Source organism: Pelodiscus sinensis, chromosome 30, assembly GCF_052426305.1.
Source record: "Pelodiscus sinensis isolate ZL-2025 chromosome 30, ASM5242630v1, whole genome shotgun sequence".
In the NCBI taxonomy this organism is placed as follows: domain Eukaryota; kingdom Metazoa; phylum Chordata; order Testudines; family Trionychidae; genus Pelodiscus; species Pelodiscus sinensis.
The window spans coordinates 4,833,776-4,841,226 of record NC_143081.1 but is presented as its reverse complement, the minus strand read 5'-3'; the positions used below and the strand labels follow the sequence as shown (position 1 = coordinate 4,841,226).

The following is a 7,451-nucleotide window of genomic DNA, read 5'->3' as shown; positions in this document are numbered from 1 at the left end:
GTGGGGATAGGGTGTCTGGCCAGGGGGAGGGTGCGGGAGCAGGGTGGGGATAGGGTGTCTGGCCAGGGGGAAGGTGCGGGAGCAGGGTGGGGATAGGGTGTCTGGCCAGGGGGAGGGTTCAGGGGCAGGGTGGGGATAGGGTATCTGGCCAGGGGGAGTGTGCAGGGGCAGGGTGGGGATAGGGTATCTGGCCAGGGGGAGGGCGCAGGGGCAGGGTGGGAATAGGGTGTCTGGCCAGGGGGAGGGTTCAGGAGCAGGGTGGGGATAGGGTGTCTGGCCAGGGGGAGGGTGCAGGAGCAGGGTGGGGATAGGGTGTCTGGCCAGGGGGAGGGTTCAGGAGCAGGGTGGGGATAGGGTGTCTGGCCAGGGGGAGAGTGCGGGAGCAGGGTGGGGATAGGGTATCTGGTGAGTGGGAAGGTGCAGGAGCAGGGTGGGGAGAGGGTGTCTGGCCAGGGGGAGGGTGCAGGAGCAGGGTGGGGATAGGGTATCTGGCCAGGGGGAGGGCGCAGGGGCAGGGTGGGAATTGGGTGTCTGGCCAGGGGGAGGGTGCAGGAGCAGGGTGGGGATAGGGTGTCTGGCCAGGGGGAGGGTGCAGGAGCAGGGTGGGGATAGGGTGTCTGGCCAGGGGGAGGGTGCAGGAGCAGGGTGGGGATAGGGTGTCTGGCCAGGGGGAGGGTGCAGGAGCAGGGTGGGGATAGGGTGTCTGGCCAGGGGGAGGGTGCAGGAGCAGGGTGGGGAGAGGGTGTCTGGCCAGGGGGAGGGTGCAGGAGCAGGGTGGGGATAGGGTGTCTGGCCAGGAGGAGGGTGCAGAAGCAGGGTGGGGAGAGGGTGTCTGGCCAGGGGGAGGGTGCAGGAGCAGGGCGGGGATAGGGTGTCTGGCCAGGGGAAGGTGCAGGAGCAGGGTGGGGATAGGGTGTCTGGCCAGGGGGAGGGTGCAGGAGCAGGGTGGGGATAGGGTGTCTGGCCAGGGGGAAGGTGCAGGAGCAGGGTGGGAATAGGGTGTCTGGCCAGGAGGAGGGTGCAGAAGCAGGGTGGGGATAGGGTGTCTGGCCAGGGGGAGGGTGCAGGAGCAGGGTGGGGATAGGGTGTCTGGCCAGGGGGGAGGGTGCAGGAGCAGGGTGGGGAGAGGGTGTCTGGCCAGGGGGAGGGTGCAGGGGCAGGGTGGGGAGAGGGTGTCTGGCCAGGGGGAGGGTGCAGGGGCAGGGTGGGGAGAGGGTGTCTAGCCACGGGGAGGGTGCAGGGGCAGGGTGGGGAGAGGGTGTCTGGCCAGGGGGAGGGTGCAGGAGCAGGGTGGGGACAGGGTGTCTGGCCAGGGGGAGGGTGCAGGGGCAGGGTGGGGAGAGGGTGTCTGGCCAGGGGGAGGGTGCAGGGGCAGGCTGGGGATGCCGGGTCTTGGTGTGTGTGAGGGAGGTGGGGTGCAGGGTCCAGGCATGAGGGGAAAGGGGGCACTTACCTGCCTTGGTGCCCCCCACCGCTCCCAGCCACGGGCTAACATGCCCTCCCACTCACTCCGAGCTCCGCAGAATCCGGTCAACGGGAGGTGCGGGGAAAACCTCCAGGCAGCCGGGGAAGGGACAGGAAGCCAGTGCTGACACTCTAACCCTGTGTGGGTGGCGGGGGCACCAGGGTGGGCTTCCTGCTGCGGGGGGACAAAGACTAAGGGGGGTTGAGCTCCAGCCACGGACCACCTGGAAAGTCCAGCCACAACCACCACTTTGAGGAGCAGAGCCATGTGGAAACTGTGTGGTGGGCCCCCAGCGCGTGGGAAATTGGGGTGCAGGATGGGGTGCGAGACCTGGGGTGGGGCTGGGGAGGAGAGACTTGGGGGAGTAGGAGGGTGCTGTGGGCAGGCACGGAGGGCTTCGGAGAGGGGGATGAGGGCTCGGGTGGGGTAGGGAGCTCAGGGGTGCATGCGCAGGGTGGCACTTACCTCAGGTATCTCCCAGACGCATGCCCAGGGGGGATCGGTCACTGCTTCCGGGTGCCACGGCCACGCAGAGCCGGCCACTCCCTGGTGGGAGCTCCCGGGCCGGATTAGAGAGTGTGAGGGGGTGGAGGCCGCCGGCAGGCCCTAGTCCCCCTCCCCTCCCCGTGTTAGGCCCGTAGCTACGCCGGGGTTAGCTCGCCCCAGCTGTGGTGACCAGGATGGGGGTGTTGCCTTTTTACACCCCCCTGATGGACGCAGCTGTCTTGAGTGAAGTGACCAGCCTCAGGGCCACAGGCAGGGGGTCTGAGAGCTGAACCAGAGAACCGGGGGGGGACGGACTCCCCCGGTGGGGCCCCCCCCACCATTGGTTCTTCACAGGGCTCGTCAATCCCCTGAGCGCCACGTGGGATGCACGGACGCGCCGCGGCCACCGGCGAGGGAGGGGACAGCCGTGCGTGGCCTCCCTGCACAGCTCTGATTCCCTGGGCTGGGCACAGATGCCTGGTGGGCACCAGCTGTTTCATTCAGAAGGGCTGGAGCGAGGGCAGAGAGGGGGCTGGGGCAGGGCTGGGGGCTGGCTATGGGGCGGAGGGGGGAATGCTCTGTCCCATTCCACATTTCACAGTGTCTCCTTGCATCCCCGTTGTCACAGGCACCGTCCTGCGTTTCACCCTCCCGTAGGGCATCTTGATTCTTTCTGAAAAAACAGGCAAATTGTCCCACGTTTTTTATTTCTCCTCCTCTCCCATAAGGGCTGGATTGCTGCTCCCCCACGGCCTGCCCGGACGCAGGGAGCGTGGGGTCCAGAGGCTGACGATGCAGGTGGGGGTGCAACAGCTGGCGGTGGAGGGAAGATGCAGCAGAGCGTGGGACTGACCAGTCCTCCTGCTGGCCCTTGAGTGTGGCTCCCTGTTGCATGAGAAGGGCCCGGCCCATGTCTCGTTTCCTGCTGGCACTAGCTGGGAGCTGGAGAGGCCGGTGTGTGTGTGTAGGGCAGGACGGGTGCCAGGCAGGCGTTGGTTACACATCACCTCTGATGTTCACCCATCAGCCATTTCATGCCCCCCTTTTGCTGTGCTCCTTCATCACCCCCAGCTCTGCTGCTGTCCCATATCTGCCCCCCGCCAGGGTGCATCCTGCTTTCCAGAATGGGCAGAGAACAAGCCCCTGGTCAGCTCACCAGCAGCCAGGCCGGCACGATCCTTCCTTCCCTATCACCTCTGGCTAGGCCAGAGCCCTGGTAAAACCCAAGACCCTCCGGCTGGGACCCTGTGTGACGTAGTGGGGGTACTTGCTGGGCTGTGGTGACCTCTGCTGTCTGGAGCAAGACCCAGCAGAGAAAACCTCACTATGCAAAGGTGATGCCAAACCTGTTGAACCAGACACCCCCCATGGAGAGGAACAAAGGAAGGGGGAATGCTGCCCTGGCTGGGGGGCAGGGCTGGAAGAGTGTTGGTTAGTGGCTGTCTGGGAGCATGGAGGAGAGCCTAGGGGAAGGGGCTGGAGTTTAGGGGCCCAGTCTCCCCCCATCTCAAGGGGGCCTGAGGCATCCTAGCCCAGCTCTGTGACCAGATTCCATCTGTGCTGTGCTGTATCCTGGAGAGGCAATAAACTTCCTCTATTCCACCGGCTGGTGCAGTCTGTTTGTGCCATTTCGGGGTGCAGGAGACGGGGGACCCCCAACGCGCCGTCACACCCTGGATAGGAGGAGCCCAGCCCTAGATGGGCTAATGCCCTGCCCAGGGTTGGCACATGCGCTTCTGGAGTTGGGCAAGCAGTGTGGGGCTACGTCTAGACTGGCAGGATTTTCCGCAAATCGGAAACTTTTCCGTTAAAAGCATTTGCGGAAAAGAGCATCTAGATTGGCACGGACGCTTTTCCGCAAAAGCACTTAAAAAGCATCCCTGCCAATCTAGACGCGCTTTTCCGCAAAAAAGCCCCGATCTCCGTTTTCGTGATCGGGACTTTTTTGTGCAAAACAAATCTGAGCTGTCTACCCTGGCCCTTTTGCACAAAAGCTTTGCTCACAAGGACTTTTGCCTGAACGGGAGCAGCGTCGTATTTCCACTGATTTCAGACTGTAGGAAGTCAATGTTCTTGCGGAAATTCAAGCGGCCAGTGTAGACAGCTGGCAAGTTTTGACTTGCTAGTTTAGACACAGCCTGGATGTTTTCTTTTTGCGCAAAAAAACCCCTTTTCCTGCAAGATCGGTAAAGCTCCCTTTTTTGGGATCTTGCAGGAAAAGGGGTTTTTGCACACAAAAAAAAAAGTTCACACGGCTTGTTTTTGCGCAAAAACCCCAGCGCCAAAACGCATGAGATCATGACTCATGCAAATGAGTCCCTCATTGGCATATTTTTTGCTGAGAAAACTCGTAGTGTAGATGTAGCCCAAGGTTTTTGCACCAAAATCCATGGAACATCCACAGGTCAAGAGTGCTTTTGCACAAGTAAATCGGTAGTCAAATGGCAGAACAGAGGGGTTTTTCCGTTGTAGGTAAACCTCCTTCTATGAGCCATAACTCCCTTTTGCACAAGAGTTCTTGTGCAAAAAGACCAGTGTGCACACTCCACAAGGGGTTTCTTGTGCAAGAAACCACTATGGGGAAAAGCACAGAGCCCTTCTTGCGCAAGAGCATCCATGCCGTGTGGACGCTTTCTTGTGCAAAGGCACATGGCTTTCGCGATGCGTTTGGAGCTGTGGATGCACTCTTGCGCAAGAAATTTTGGTGCAAAACCTCTGGTGCAAAAGGCTTCTTGTGCACGAAGCCTGCAGTGTAGAAGTAGCCGGAGAAGCTGCCAGGGGACAGGAGGCAGCTGGGTTATCTTGGTGGCCAGCTGCAGCCTGGAGGAATCAGCAGCCTTTCAATGCTATGCAGAAGGAAGGCACAAACTGCTTCCAGATCTCGGGGGTGATGGAGTGGAGAGAGGGAAAAGACTAGGGTCAATCATCCCTCCCCAATCCATCTCCTGCGGTTCATAGAATCATAGAACTGGAAGAGACCTCAGAAGGTCGTCAAGTCCAGCCCCCTGCTCTAGGCAGGACCAATCCCAACTCAATCAACCCGGCCAGGGCTTTGTCAAGCCGAGACTTAAACACCTCTAGGGATGGAGACTCCACTACTTCCCTAGGGAACCCATTCCAGTGCTTCACCACCCTCCTAGTGGAATAGTTTTTCCTAATATCCAACCTGGACCTCTCCCACCACAACTTGAGCCCATTGCTCCTTGTTCTGCCATGTGACACTACTGAGAACAGCCTCTCTCCATCCTCTTTGGAACCTCCCTTCAGGAAGTTGAAGGCTGCTCTCAAATCCCCCCTCGCTCTTCGCTTCTGCAGACTAAACAGACCCAACTCCCTCGGCCTCTCCTCATAGGTCATGGGCTCCAGCCCCCTAATCATTGTGGTTGCCCTCCGCTGGACCCTCTCCAATGCGTCCACATCCTTTTTGTAGTGGGGGGCCCAGAACTGGACACAATACTCCAGATGGGGCCTCCCCAGAGCCGAATAAAGGGGAATGATGACATCGCTGGATCTGCTGGCAATGCTCCTCTTAATGCCTCCTTCTTGGCTACAAGGGTGCACTGTTGACTCATATCCAGCTTCCCTTCATACCCATCCCTTCCCTCCCGCACAGCACTGGGTGGCTGCTGCTGGCCACTGGCTGCTGGCCATCCAGGAGACCTCTCTCTGCCCGCCATGGGTGTGCAGTCCGAGCAGAACTGGGAAGTGCAGGGCACGTGTGAACACCAAGGGAAATGTCAGTCCTGAACAGCCACCTCTCTTCATTATGCCCTGAACCCGCCGTCGCCTCCCCCCGGCAGAGCGAGACTCCTCTGCAAAACCCGAACTCTGCTCTCAGACCCCCGCCCCAGCGTCTCCTCACTGCCCCCGCTGGCGGGCTCCCGACCTGCTCCACAGCATGGGCCTGGCTCCCTGAGGACGTGTCCCACGTGCCACGGGTCAGTTCGGTCCAGCCGGTCGCTGCCGGGAAGGGAAAGGGACTTCTGGCTCAAATCCCCCCCCAGCGCAGCGGGAAATCTGCCCCCCGCCCCAATGGGTCCCTGGGACACGGCCCCTCCCCGGACACTGACTGGCACTGCCTGGCCCCTCTGCACAGAGGAGGCTCCGGAGATCACGTCACCCCCCTTCTTCCCCAGATCACCTGACAGTCACCAGCCCCCCAGTCCCTGTGTGAGGAAACACAGTCACTGCAGTGGGCTGCTCATTCCTCCAAGGAGCCCAGAGGTGTTAGGAGGATCACAGTGCGCTGCACAGACACCCAGCCTGGGACAGTCTGACTCCTGCACCCGGCGCCCTGGGGGAGTCAGTCAAACCCCTGGCAGGAGCAGTCCTTTATAAGGCAGGGCATGCAAATGAGGGAGTCACCGTCCTCTTTAAATCTGTCCCTCCCTCTGCCCAGGCTGCACCCGCAGAGACAATCGGAAGCCCCTTGGCTCTGCGCAGTGACCAGCCAGTCCAGCACCAAACCCCAACCCCGCCAGCACCAGAGAACTTTCCCCGCCAGCAGCAGGGACCATGAGACTGTGGCTCCATCTTCTTCTCCTTGCAGCGGCTGTGGCAGGTAATTTCTTCCTCTGAACAACTGGCCATTCAGAGAATATTCAGTGATCTCTGTTTTCCTACCGATATTAACACGCCGAGTCTTTATCTGCAGGTGTCCGGTCTCAGGTGCGGCTGGTGGAGTCCGGAGGGGATGTGAAAAAGCCCGGAGACTCTCTGCGCCTCTCCTGCAAAGCCTCCGGCTTCACCTTCGGAGACTACTGGATGAGCTGGATCCGGCAGGCTCCTGGCAAAGGCCTGGAGTGGGTTGCCCGTATAAGCTACTGGGCTGGTACTACCATACACTATGCCAGCTCGGTCCAGGGGCGATTCACCATCTCCAGGGACAACCCCAACAACCTGCTGCACCTGCAAATGACCGGCCTGAAGCCCGAGGACACCGCCCGCTATTACTGTGCCAGAGACACAGCAAGGGGAAGCCGCTGGGAGCTCAGAAACAAACATGCCTTTGTGGTCAGTAGCGAAAGTCCCGGCCGGTCACAGCTGTAGGCAGGGGAAACTCACAGAGAAAGCCCCGTGCTCAGAGCAAAGGGGCTTGCTCCAGCCAACCTACCCCAGATCCACCGACCGAGCCCGCCTGGCTGAGAAGGGCCGTGACTGGACCTTTCCCCCGTATTGAGAATAAATTCGATGGGCAAATACAATCTCCATTTCTGCACCTTCATAAAGTCATCAGGGGGATCGAACCCGATGAGCACAACCATTATACCAGTGCACAAGGCACAGAGCTGTCCCCAGTCTCTGTGTAAGCCTGTAATATTTACACACAGACTAGACACACAGCCAGACAAACTCTCTGAACTATCTAGTAGACATCCCTCTCTTTCTCCATCCATGCCCCCTACTGGCCCAACAGGGCTATAGCAGTCCTGGTCCCCATCCCTTGCTGCCCCCTGGAGTCCTCGTACAGTACAAAGCCCTCCCATCGGAACCAATCCCA

General features: G+C 60.3%; 1 long non-coding RNA gene across 1 annotated transcript in view; it reads right to left on the bottom strand.

Annotated features, from left to right (window-relative positions):
- Positions 1-6,507: 6,507 nt before the first annotated feature.
- Positions 6,508-7,451, bottom strand: part of LOC142821180 (uncharacterized) — a 31,964-nt gene continuing 31,020 nt past the window's right edge. The window contains exon 3 of the long non-coding RNA XR_012898109.2: positions 6,508-6,748. This is a non-coding gene — a long non-coding RNA (uncharacterized LOC142821180). The remainder of the gene's footprint in view (positions 6,749-7,451) is intronic.